The following is a 12,934-nucleotide window of genomic DNA, read 5'->3' on the forward strand; positions in this document are numbered from 1 at the left end:
GCATGAGAGCAAACAACCAAGTGAGGCCATTCTCTCCCAACCCTTAGTTATTCATTCAAACAATGAAGCCAACGAAAGGTTTCTATAAAAATCATTAGCTGTGGGAATTATAGTAGATTTAACACGTTCATCAGCTCTTTAGACCTCATCTAATCTATTTTTCCAGGAGCTGAAAGAGTTTAACAACCTAGAAAGGTCAGTTCTCTGAAAAGGATCTCAACAATATCTGGATTGTTTGCATTTTGTGAGAAGGGAAGATACAAGGTAATTTTGTAAGGAAAAAAAAAATTCCTTGAATAGCAGAAAGAAATTAGCCTTTTATCTCCCACAGAATAGTACTTTGAGAATGTCAGAAGGCTTGACCAAAATGTAAGTGTATGAAACAGACCATAGGAAAGCCTGGGATTACAAAGGGGCCACCCCTAAAAAAGATAGGAAAATATGAAGATATCCTTCATCCATCAACAGTCAAGTTCATAACCCTCTGCTGTCTCTCCTCTCCTCCCCACCACCTCCACTCACTTGCCACCTCCAAACCCCATGCAGGGTACCCAGGACACGGCCCCCAGAGAGATCCTTTCTTAAACTGACCTGACCACTTGCAGAAATTTCACCATTCATACTTCTGTACTCTCTCGAGAACCCTAACACTATTTTTCCAACTGGATGACTTCTAATGGCCTTTATTTCAGCTGTGCTGAAGTCAGAGGAATTAGCTGCTTCTGACCACTGCCTTATGCTAGGGAGATGCCTACGTGAAAGGCTGAAGAAAATTATCTTTCTGTCACTGTTACTCAAAGGCTCCTGGAAGTCAGTCCTGTCCGGGAAAAGAGATTCAAGCGTGAGTAATAAAACTGTGTTTATCACTGAGCAGCTGAAGGGTGAACAGCATAATTGGGGATGCTTTGACGTTCCCAGAATTGCAGGAAGACTGGCTTCTCCCCAGAATGCTTCAGGATCTGTCCCTGGTCCATCTCAGACATGCTGTAAGATGTAGAAATACCTCTCCATCTCCGCATCAAGCACAGACTGCCCTCCTCCCGGAAGATGAAGCAGCTGGAAGGTGAACACTACCCTAGAACAAAATATTCCACTTGAGTCTCTGCCTTTATCTGGGCCGTTGGCAGTCAGCCCAGCCATGAAAGAAATGTCACTGGCCTGGGCTGAAGCAAGGAATTCCGTCAAAAAGGATTACAGGTGGAAGGAGCTATGGGGGAGAGATTGCACTGAGGGCTTTTGGCTGGAGGAGGGACTAGGCCTCTTCTGAAATGAGAGCAGCTGCCACCCACAGAAGCCCTCAGGCATTCATCTATTTTAATAGGACTTCAGTGGAGGCTTGTCCTGGTGTGGGGTTGGTTTATCATTTACGATAACTCATTCTTCACCATAAATTCAAACATTTCCTTTCAGATCCACTGACATGTGGGGAGCGTGATTTTTATACTCCCTTCACTAAACAAACACATACTGAAGGCTTACAGTGTAACAAGCACTAACTACCACATGCTTTGAGCTTCAGCCCTGGAACCAGAAAGACAGGGCCTGTCACACATGGGCTTTGCATTCTGTTGTGTGCGCTTCTGGGGAAGGGGACATATATCAATAGAATAAACAAAGATATTAATAAGTCATTTCTTATACCTTTATTGGATAAGAAACTAAGACAGTGCTTTGTGATCGGGTAACTGGAATAAAGACAGATTTTGTTTTTTAGGATGAAGGGTCAGGACTGGTCCTGCTGAAGACATGACCTTTGAACTTGGATGTCAACTATAAGAGCAGCCACCAAAGATATGAGGACAGGAGACTGTAATGGAGGGTGCAAGGAGCAGAATGTTTAAAATGGAACTAAAACTTGGAGTTTAAATATGATAAAAAATACAGACTTATGAAGATGGATAGAAAAGAAAAGCTTGACATTTCATAAAAGTAGCCAGTCAAAGGAGGTAAGATATACGAGAAATAGGATATTACAAATCTAAAAGTTTACAGATATTTTCTATATAATATATATAATCACATATATAGCTCATATTATATATATCTCAAAGTACAATACATTTTACCAAAAAGTATTTGTATAATTTTTAAAACTAAAATAGACTTTGGTTCACAGTTCACTTCCTTTAACATTTTCAAATTAAAGATGTCATAACAATGAAGAGAGACTAGTCACCAAATTAAAAGACCTGAGATGATCCTGCCTATGCCAGGATACTGCGTATAAGAGCTAACTCCCAGAAGTCAGCAGATATTTACCAAGCCACAAAAACAAATACCATTGTCCTTAAGGAGTTCAAATTCTGTTGAAATGTCTGTTATATCATAAAAAGGTATCATTAAAGTCAAGACATAATGGCTACAAGTGAGATATAAACAAAGTATCCGGAAAGCATCAGGATATAGTGATTTATTCCAAAGGAACTGACAAAGGCAAACAGAAAAATATTTAATTTTTAATTCAAAGTCCATGGCAAATGATCTCTGAGAACTGCCAAACTTTTGTTACGGTAAGACATTAGGAGAGCTGAAAATAGTATCAGTAGTAATGAGCTGAAGTCCAATTCCTCCAGGTTTTACTTGTGGAGAAAAGAATATCTGAACTGAAAGAGATGCTGTCAAATCATGAAGGACACAAGAAAGGTAGGCTGGGTGTTTTGAAGACACCTTTCAGTAGTAAACTTCATGATGCCTCATGATGCCTCAGAGTCAAGTCTTGAACTTGACTCAAGACTTGACTCTGAGGTGTGGTGTCAATCTGCTTTACACCCAGCTGTGGACAGCAGGCACCTGGATTTGGGCATCGGGCAGTGCTTATTTAACCTGAGGCACGCCTAGACCAAGACAGATATCTTTAGGGAAAAACATCGTTTCTTTTGCCCACCTTAAGATACCACAGTCAAAACACTGTGCAGGAACACCTGATCCTCACATAGAGTGAGCAAAAGCAAGAGAGCGAGAGGGCGAGAAAGAGAGAAGACACAGCACCTCCCAAGAGTGCTCTGCAGAGCTGTGGTCCCTGCACGAGAAAGATTTATACGAGTAAAGGAGAGACAGATGGCCTGCAATATCTTTACTCTGGTCATTCACAACATCAGCAGAGAAAAGGTAGCGAGGAGATCTGCAGAATATTTTGGTCAACCTGGTGTTTTCCAAACTTATCTGGACTCAGTCCTGTTTTTGCAATGGCTGTGGTGGACATTGCTCTTGATCACCAGTACCCAGTTCTCCTCTTCTTCCCAGGCACACAGGAAGATCACACTTCCTGTCTGGCCTTGCAGTCAGGCAGAGTCACAGTCCTGGCCAATGGGGCTGCGAGCAGAAGTGGCACAGGAGTAGGTCTGAGTTCTCTGTGAGCTAAACTTCCCCCTCCATGGAGAGAGCGGAGTCCATAAAACGGAGCCAGGAGATCAAAGTACCCTGTATTACTGAGTCACCAGGACAAGCACCTGGAGAGAGCCCCCGTCTGCAGTGAACTTTACATGAGCGAGAAGTAAACTTTATGGTTAAGCCACAGAAACGAGAAGTGAACTTTGTTATGAGCCCCGCAAAACGGGGAGTTGTTTGTTATTACAAGTATAGCTTAGCTTATCCTGATTAATACAGGCACTAGAAGACTCAGTGATAATACATTTTTGAGAATAATTTATTAAGGAAAATAATACAATTTTGAAGACTATTATATGTCCTCAGTGCAAAAATATCTGATTCCATGAAAAATGAACAGAAAATCATAAAGAGAAATACTACATATAACAGGATAAGGAAAATATGTATATATAATATATATACCAAGATAAGAAATAAGAAAGGATTCTAATATAATTTAAGTTTGGATGCTAGAAAAACAATCCAAGATATTCTCCCATAAAGTAAGAGAAAAGGCAAATAAATGAATGGAATGGGAGAGAATATGGTAAATGTAGAAATCAAAGAAGATAGGAAAAATAAACAGTAATCAGAGACATAACTGAAGAAAATATTTCTCAGTTGAAATTTTTAAAATTAGATGGGCAGATTGAAAGAATTTGCCAATTGATGATGCATTTAGATTTATCTTGTGACGTTTTAAATGAAAGGATAAAAGAAAAATACCACAAGATGTTGACCTGTCTCCAAACCGTGCTTCGGCTAGTGATGAGGCATCATGAAGTTTACTACTGAAAGGGCTGAAAATTTACCGGAAAGAGCACTTTTCAGTTAACTCATATGTGGTGCTCCCTCTAGCCTGACAACTAGCAGAACAGCTTCCACCCAAAATCTCTTGCCTCTCAACTGATTTGCCAGAGACTCAATGATGAGGCAGAAAATTTGACATATGTACCAACAGAAATACAGTTCCTTCTTCCCCTACCCCATTTCCACCGCCAACTCCCTCCCTGGAACTTCCCCCTTCTACCTAAATGTCCCTCTCTTCTTTGTTATAAGATATCTGTCCTTAGTTTTATAATTACTTTATTGTGTATCGTTATTTCTCATCATGTAACATCTCTTTCTCATTATAATCAATAGGATCATCTGGCAGATTTATTGCAAGAGCTGTTCTAGGTGCTCAGCTTTCTTCTTGGGACACTTGGCTAGTCTATCATTGTACAGCTTAGTACAGGGGCTTCTTCTACCTGGTTATTATGTGTGACCCTCAGTCTCCATCAGTTCTTCCTTTTCCTAGTATAAGTTTCTACACTTTTCTGTAACCCTGGTTTATTCCCAATGCCTTATAGCCATCCTCCGTTATTTGTGCTAGAAGAGAAAATAGTTATCTACACCGTATAGTAACGTTTATACTTAAGAGAGAAAACAGAACCACCATACGCATTGACAAAAGTATGCAAACAGTAAACAGTTAGATGGGCCTCAGAGGTCTCATCTGCTACATGAAAGGCTGGATGAAGACAGAGCAATACGTATAAAACCATCGTGAGGATAACATCCGGAGCCCAGAATCTCGTGCTCAGCCAAATCGCTGTTCGTGTATAAGAACAGTCTCTGTCACACAACTTCCTAAGAAAAACTTCTTAATGTAATTCATTTGACCAAAAAGCAAACAAAAATTTAAGAATCTCCAAATGGGGAATGTCATGTAACCTATGAACTAGTTAAACAGAGTTAAATCTCAATAACTTTGGAAATGTGGTTACATGTTGTAAAGCAAAATGTAAACATAAAAAATTCTTCCCAAGGAAGAAACACGGTACAAAATGTAATCTTTAGTCCCACACCCGAGATGAGGTTAGCAGAGATTGGGAGTTCCTGGGGTGCAGATGCAATGACAGGCCATAAATTCCTCACTTTATCCATGGGGAGCCAAGAGACACCATTTCACTCTTGAACTTTCATAACCAGAAAAACTCAGGGGTGCATTCTTGGATCTTGTCTATTTCTTTTGCTCATTAGTAATAAGATCTGACACATTGACTTGTGTATCTCAAGTTATTTTACAAGGAATAAAAATGGTACGTAAAGGAATTTCGATTTAAAGCCAAATTCTTCTGACTTCTGGGTATTTTCAGTCTCATCCAAATCTTCTTGGTGACCCCATCCCTGTCTTAGAACTAATTCTCCATCCAGAATCGTCCAGCTTCAAGTATGTGCCCACAGAATCAGCCTCCCTCTGCACTTTTTTTCTTCATTAACCTGAGAAAATAACTTTTCTGCCTACACAGCCCTACCGCTGCCCCAAGCTTCTCAGTTGACCATCTTCCCCATATAGTTTGCATTAACAGGTTGTCTACCAGTCCATCTAGAATACAAGGCACACAGCACCCAGCAAAACTGCCCATTTCTCCCAGGCACTTAATCCAGAGCAGTAATAAGCAATATTCCACTCACCTGTTTCTGCACCTGTTTTCTATTTCTCCCCAGTTGCTCTGATAGCCAGTTCCCGATGTGAGGCATCCATCAAAGGGATCCTTCCAACAGTTAATGCTCCCCACTCCGTCTCCTCACACTAATAAAAGCAAAAAACAGAATAATGTTAACAGTGAACACCAGCTGCCAAAAGAAACCCAAAGCAGCACGCTGGCCACATCTTCTGATGGATTATAGTGTCTATCTGCCTAGACCATTGCTTCTGTCAGGCCTAACACCTGAGTCATGTTCTGATCTGCCAAGTTGTCTTAGTATTTAGTGAGGAGCCACAGCCAACCAATAATTTTTAATAGCTTGTCTTCTACCGATTTCAACCCACACACTAAAGCGCCTAATAAAAATTTTAAAAGGACAGGTGAAGGGACATAAGGACAACAGCAAGTTAATCGTCTTGTCCACCTCCATTTGAAGAGACAGAGAGGATTATTGCAACTTATAGGCAGAGTTTGTATAATAAGACAATTGCTGACTGCACCGTCTTTCAGCAATGGTTTTTTCTTTTGATGAGCTTAAAAATATATAAAATATAATCACGGGAAAAAAAAAATCAGCAAGCTCATATCAGTAATTTCTGATGAGGTGTAGATGGGTGGGTTGGTTTACAAATCTGAAACCCCTGTGGACATAGTAATGAAACTGAAAAAGAAGAGTAAGTTCCCAACAAGTTAATGGCACTTCTAATGCTGACCAACACACACACTTCGCTGCACTGCTGCAACAGGCAGAGCAACGATGGGGCCTAAAGAAGGAGGCATAAACTGCAGTTCCAAGGTTGGGGGTGAGGAATAAATGAGGAGGTTGGGATTAACATGTACACACTACTATGTATAAAACAGATGATCAACAAGGGCCTACTGCATAGCACAGGGACCTCTACTGAATATTCTGTAATAACTTATACGGGAAAAAATCTGAAAAAGTATAGATACATGCGTATGTATAACTGAATCACTTTGCTGTACACCTGAAATTAACATAACATTGTAAATCAACTATGCTCCAATCTAAAATAAAAATTAAAAACAAAAAAGAAAGGTCAGAAAGAACTGCAGTTCCAGAACCAGACCAGAGAAACTCCCCTCAGCTTGAGGCTTTATGAAAGACAGCAACTGTGCTTGTCCCTGGATTTGACTTAAGGGAGAAAGGAGGTAGCTGAGATGTATCATTTTAGAAGGAAGGGATTCATTCTAAAGCAGCCCTCAACATAGAAAACAAATACCATCAAAGGAGGCTTACCAAAAAAAAAAAAGGAAATAAATTAAGTCCTCCTTTGGGTTAGAAATTCTTCATAAATTCTCCAATTTAAACCTGTGCAGTAATTCACTATCTCTTTCCATTCTCACGAGTGTTGAGGTTAGGAGGATACCTAAAGGGTGATTTCTCATGGGCTGAACACCAGGAAGCTAAGGGGAACAGAATTGTTACAGGCATTTAAACAAGAGGACAGGAAAGGGGCGATACTCAAAGGTACTTCTGTGTCCTTGGTAGCTATGTCAAGTGGCAGTGCCCTATTTGTGCTGAAAGATGTTTCTGGAGAGATTAAAAGTGTTCCAGGGAAAGGACTGTTCATAACACTGAAGGAGGATTTAACAGGTTGCCATTTAAACCTATATGTTCAGAAAAAGAGGCCATCAAGCTTTCCTACTCAGCAAGCAAGCATGCGTTGATCACTTGCAGGCCAAGCACAGAGCTGGCAGCACAGGGACACGAAGCAAAAAAGACAAAATTTCTTTCTCAAAGATAATTATAATGTCATTGTAAAAGCCAAATACACTCATGAACCAATGCAGGGGAGAAAGCAACGTGACATTTCAGTAGAGAACTGTGCTAGGCTTGGAAGAAGACACGGAGGAAAGGCCCTGAACTCTGAAATCAAGGGCTTATTTCTAAGACAGCTGGGGAGTCACGATAGGAATGTCTCTTGCATATTCAAGGTGGCTGAGGTCTTGAAAATGTAGTGGTAGGAAGAACAACTACCCCATTTGCCAGGGATCAAGGGGTTTCCCGGAATGTGGGATTTTTCAGTCCTAAAACTGGGACAGTCCAGGGAAAGCCAGGATGAGCTGGCAACTCTGCATAGTAGATCAAGCACAAGTGTAAACCAAAGATCTTCTAGTACTGTCTCTGAGACCACAGGCAAGTCATGGAAAACTGCTCTATGTTTTTTTCTTATCTGAAAAATAGATTTAATCGGTTATAGATTAAAGATAGTATATTAAAGCCTCTAGCATACCGCGGCCGATTATTATGGTGTGTTCTATGTGCTAAAGCAGGGCTTTAGTCAGAAAAGTCCCAATGGATTTCAGAGGAGGAGAATAATCACTGTAGTTGGGATAGGAAAGGAAAGATTCATCAGGAGAGTGACCATCTCATTTCTCTTCCAAGCTGGTACACTTTTTAATGACAAAGAGGGTATTCTTACTAAGTATGCTGAGGCAATGGGCATAAACTATGTATGTTCCAGACCAACCGGAAAGAGTGGTCAGCAAACATTTAAGGTTTGAAGGAAGAATGGAAATTAACTGGCAGAAATGTCATGAGATGCAAAGGCCAGGCGCCATGTAGTGTTTTTATGAACTGTGGTGAGAGAAGACTGATCAGTCCTTGTTAAAGGGTTCTTCTGAATGCACAGTGTGTGATAAGAATAGGGATAGAAAGAAAGGGGTCAGGCTGTGGAATATTTTAAATAAAAATTAACAAGTTTGGTTTTATCTCTTACACCATAAGGAGCCGTTGAAAGTATCTGAGTAGAAGAGCAAAATGCCAAAGTAGTATATTAAGATCAATTTGGCAAATTGGAATGGAGAGAGAGAAAAAAATCAAATAGGTAAATACTCAAAGCAATATTCAGATATAAGGCTAGGTGGCAATGGTCAGGGACAGAAAAGAAATGTCTAAAGAAATATTTGGAAGAAAATTTGAGAGGGCTTGGTCAGAACTAATTAGAGAGAAATAAGAGAGAACTGAACATGATTTAATGCATTGAAAGCTATTTGTCTAGAAAGAAAAAACTGATACTGGTGACAAAAAGTGATAACATATTACATGTCACATAATTTTCAAAAGTATCTCAACATGAAAAATAAAATACTAGATAGATCTCTTTTTTGTTAGTTTCCTTTCACTGAGAAGCTCTCATCAGGTGATAATATCATCATAGATGAAGATGCTTTGACAAGATGCATCCCTGGGACCTCAACTTTGTAATCTACATTGAATGACAGTTGGAGAAGCGGGCGGGTGCAGTGTCAGGCCTAGGAGTCCGGTTGATCAGGCGTGGTCTGAGACTACACATCAAGCCCAGCAAAGCCAGTTAAGGAAGAGAAAGTCAAGTTTATCTGTGGATACAAGTAGAGTAAGAAGGGTAGGATTCAATGTCAGGAAAATCAGATCACAGAAATGAGGAACCAAGACAAGGACATTGGGGAAAAGCTACCTGAGCCAAGAATGAAAAGATGTGGGGAGGAGAAGTGAATGGAGCAGTGAAGATGAAGGTTGAATGAGAAGGAATTTGACATCTATTGAAGAGTCACCTACAATTATTCTCATGATAGGGATCGAATATGTCCCCCCCAAAATATGCCACTTTGGCATAAGGATTATTTTGAGCTGAAGGCAATTGAGAATCAACAGATGCAGGAAGTGTTCTCTGCCCTCCTCTCACCTGCCGAAAAGCAGGGCATAATTTCCCTTTGAGGAAGGTACCTCCCACTTCAGGCCCCCTCCCCTCACACCCACCCTCCCCAATAAGAGTAGAGCAAAACCATTATCGTTGAAGAAGGGGCAGTTGTCATCAAAATGAGTTTGCATCAACACAGCTCACTAAAATAAGCCCTGTTTTCCCTTAACTCCCCCATATATTTCCCAGTCACTTCCCCACAATTCATCCATCCTTTAAGCCCAAACCCCCTTTCTTTTGTTAAAAGGGTATATAAGCCCCTGAGTCTAACCATTTCTTTGAGTTTCACTTTTTTTTTCTGTGAGTTTCTGTGACTGTAAAAATAAAGTTTTGTGCTTTTTCTCCTGTTTATCTGTCTTTTGTTTGTTTAATTTGCAGTCCCCAAGTACCAAACTAAGAGGGTAGTGGAAACATTTTTCCTCCTGGACACTCATTTTAACCACAAGAAAATCAAGGAAATTCCAACTTATCTAACTGCAAATCTCTTGCCCTTTCCAACATAATATACTGGAACTCCCTCCATATCATATTTCCTGGCAGAGGCAGAAAATGATTTCAGAGAATGGATGCCCTTGAGGTCACAGGAGACCAGGGCTCATCAGACTGGCTGAGAGGGAAGGGAGTGGAGACAAGGCAGTTTCTGACTCTGGCAGGACGATTCTAAAGCAATTTGCCGCATAATTCCTCCACAGGTAAAATGCCTGAGGGCCAATGAACTGGCTGAAAAACAGCTAAATGACGCTAATTCTTTTTTTTTTTTTAATTATCTTAATGAGCCATTTCCTTGAGCTAGTACATTGGAGTGATACACACCCAAAAAGACAGAAATATCACGTCTTCAACTCTTGTTATCAGCGGGATATAAAGTAATATTGAAGTAAGGATTCATTATAACATATTTTAAAATGTTATCCTGTCCTATTCATCTCCCCTTGAAAATTGCAAAAATAATTTTTTTTTTTTAAATTAAACTGGAGAAATTGATGACCAGTGACAGTCTCTACAGAATAATGTGGAAATCAATTAAACAGAAGCTGAAAAATGCCTCCTGGTATAATTGATAACATGAGGAGACAGGAAAAAAATTACAAATATGAAGTTAAATCCAAAACTTCTTACTTAGAGAAAGTGCAGAGGCTTCTCATATCCCACAGGACCAATCTGCAGAACTATTAGTGTTTGAGGAGACGAGAACCAGAGAATAACTGTTGTTTGTTTATTCTTGACAGTTTTAAAGGACAATTTCTCTTGGGGGGAACTTTCTGTTTTCCTCCTTAGAAGTTCCTTCTAAACCCAAGACTGTTCTAGGAAAGTTTTCTGGCTCTTTCTTAAACTTCGGAAATGGATTTTGCATAAACTTGCATAATCTGTTTACTTAATTGCTTCAGTAGATTATCATTTCTCAAATTCAGAGGTTTAAAAACATCACTGAACACGAAACACGTTCAGGAAAAGAAACAAACAAACAAAAGATCAATGTTAACAAAGATTAGATGCCAGACCAGTGAATGAAAGGCCAGGATTTTGTCCATGGTGGTCTCTGAATTGGACAAGTGCCATTTTCAGCATTAAAGCCTATTCACTGTTGATGTGATTTTTCATAAAATGTTAAAATGGTCCAAATGCTTTCTTGAATCATAGCCCAGGCACTTTAGGCACTTAGATCTGGTTAAGCCCTGGTTGCCAGACTTTCTTAGTGCATTATCCACTAAGCCACATGCACTGCAAAGAAAACCTTAATTCCTATTAAAATTTTAAAAGTTGATAAAAAGAATTTGGTTTTGCATAAGAACAAAATTATCTGTTGTTTCACTTGCAGTACTAAAGGTTTAATAATCTCTAACATGAGAATTAAAATATAAAAGCATTTGGTACCAACGCTGTAAGAACTTTGCTGAATCATGAGGATGTTTCAGGGAAAATAACTCAGGAAGAACAGATACCTGGAATGCATTGCTAAAATTAAGGTAAAATTATTGTACCCCATTAAAATTTGTTATCTCCTGTTAACGAAGTTTTAAAAGACAGTACACTTATCGCAGGGGAGCTTAGGGAAAGGAAGTAGTAATTATCAGAATATATGCCCCAAATCATTATTCTACCTCATTCCTTATGCATTTAAACTGTCTCTCTCTGCTACACAAGTCTTTTGTAATAAAAGTGGAAGATTTTGATAGCCTACTTAATGTAAATCTAGATGCAATCCACAGCAAGTATTAAAAGAAGAAGAAAATCTTAAATTTTATTAGCAGAGCTTCCAGATTAACTCATGGCAGAAGGGTTAAAACTCCAAATACGTGTTAGTCTTGTTAACACATAATTGATTCTGATTCCTCAAAGACAGTTCTTCCTTTTTATGCCAGGCATCTAGGTTGTAAGATTAGGTAATGTTCTTGAGGAATACAGTGTAGCAAGAAGTGTCTATGCAGGTTTCATTTATTTATCCCTTTCTAAAGTTATTTTTAATCATAATAACAACAAACTTTTGTGTGCCTACTATGAACTAAGTACTTTATAAGCACTATCTTGTTTAAGCCTGACCACAATCCTATGTGGTGTAAATTAATATTTTCCTTATTATACAAATGAAAAATTGGGGACTCAAAGAAGTTAAGTATCTTGTTCAAGGTAATTCAGCTGGTAAATTGTGTAGCTTGGATTTGAATCCGGGTTCAGTTGACACTTGAGTCTGTGGTTTATTACTGAGCAAAACTGCAGACATCAAATCATCTGATAAATTTCTTCTGCAGTCAGAAGACTTTTCAAATTGAACAAGCTATCTCACTAACATTTTTCTTTCTTCACTGCCTATAAATTATGAACCTGCCAGCAAAAACTGGCATAAGCTTATCAGCTGTTCCACTTTTAGCAGAATGATACTCTCAAAACATGTGTATATATTTAGAGTCCTGTATCACTTCTTCAGCATGCCTGTAACAGTTTTATGATCTATACGAGAAAAAATGTCCCACTCGCCCCTCTGGCTGATTTGTCAATCCACAGTGCCCTCCCCCTATCTGAAAAAATAAAAAGACCCAAAGACATTTCAAATACCACTTCTGTGAAGCTTTCCTTAGCTCTCCCAGACAACATGAGGCATTTTGGCCTCTATGCCGCCAGAGAACAAACCACAGAGCGTTCTCAATTATTTGCTGGTGACTCGTCTTCTACCCTAGACCACACTCCAGAACTGTCTTAGTTTTCAATGAGTCTGTTGGTGGACACAGTAAATCCATTTCTCAATTAATCTTTCATTTTTCTAAAGCATGTTTAAACAGCTGACTACTACTACAATTTTCTCCTCATGAACTTGTCCAAATTATTATTTTAAAAATAAATAAAAACAATGCTCTTCACTTTATAAATGGGAAAACCAAAGAATAGTTC

At 39.2% G+C, this 12,934-nt stretch overlaps 1 protein-coding gene across 12 annotated transcripts in view; it reads right to left on the reverse strand.

Annotated features, from left to right (window-relative positions):
* Positions 1-12,934, reverse strand: part of LOC307176463 (uncharacterized protein) — a 496,599-nt gene that overhangs the window by 162,874 nt on the left and 320,791 nt on the right. For 11 of the 12 annotated variants that reach the window (XR_013824767.1, XR_013824768.1, XR_013824769.1 and 8 more), the window contains one exon: positions 5,830-5,947. The gene's annotated coding sequence lies outside the window, so the exon portion shown is untranslated. Of the gene's footprint in view, positions 1-3,867; positions 5,948-12,934 lie in introns of those variants that run through there. The other variant, XM_079902602.1, reaches the window with a different exon arrangement.

This window comes from Stenella coeruleoalba (assembly GCF_951394435.1).
Source record: "Stenella coeruleoalba genome assembly, chromosome: 18".
Lineage (NCBI taxonomy): Eukaryota > Metazoa > Chordata > Mammalia > Artiodactyla > Delphinidae > Stenella > Stenella coeruleoalba.